Source organism: Tupaia chinensis, unplaced genomic scaffold (genome assembly GCF_000334495.1).
Source record: "Tupaia chinensis unplaced genomic scaffold, TupChi_1.0 Scaffold149638_1, whole genome shotgun sequence".
Taxonomy (NCBI): domain Eukaryota; kingdom Metazoa; phylum Chordata; class Mammalia; order Scandentia; family Tupaiidae; genus Tupaia; species Tupaia belangeri.
The window spans coordinates 754-1425 of record NW_006209483.1 but is presented as its reverse complement, the minus strand read 5'-3'; the positions used below and the strand labels follow the sequence as shown (position 1 = coordinate 1425).

The 672-nt window shown below is 31.8% G+C and overlaps 1 pseudogene; it reads left to right on the top strand.

Moving 5' to 3' along the window:
- Positions 1-167, top strand: part of LOC102493695 (putative ribosome biogenesis protein RLP24) — a 771-nt pseudogene extending 604 nt beyond the window's left edge.
- Positions 168-672: the final 505 nt, after the last annotated feature.

Genomic DNA, 672 nt, shown 5'->3' with positions numbered 1-672 from the left:
CTAAAGTAAAAAATCTCTCTCAAAAAAAAAAAAAAAAAAAAAGAAGTCAAGCAAAACATTCATCTTACCCAGGCCCCTCTTGCAGGCAAAGGAAAACAGCTGTAAGAAAAAATGGTACAGCAGTTACAACAGGATGTGGACATGGAAGACGTTTCTTAAAAATCAACCTCTTACCCATATCTATGCTTACATGTGAAAATCTTCTTTGGAGAGTTATAACTTCTAAATTATTGATGTTTTCTCTTTTACATAAGGTCATTCAGATGAAAGGTGATTAAAAATACATCTCTCCTACATTGCTGTCTACAAAACATGAGATATTATGGGTGTCAGATTACATCTCAATGTTAAATCTTTACTTGTAGATGTGCTTATGTAAATCATGAAAACTTTTTATAAATACTGAAGTGAATTGTGAATGGTTGTGCCTTTTGGATATAGAACGAGGCAGCATTTATGTAATAGCTAATGATAAAATGCATGGCTGGTGATATAAAATCAAATGTTCTTTTTTAATAGTAACATATCACCTTTATTAATGTTGTAGAAAGGGGGATACTGCAAGGAACTTATGATTTCTGTGACAGTTAGTTTCTAGTATGTTTTGTTTTGATTTCGGTGTTTCTTGTTTTGGTTTGTTAGCATCTTAGAAGAACATAATGGCCTTATGTA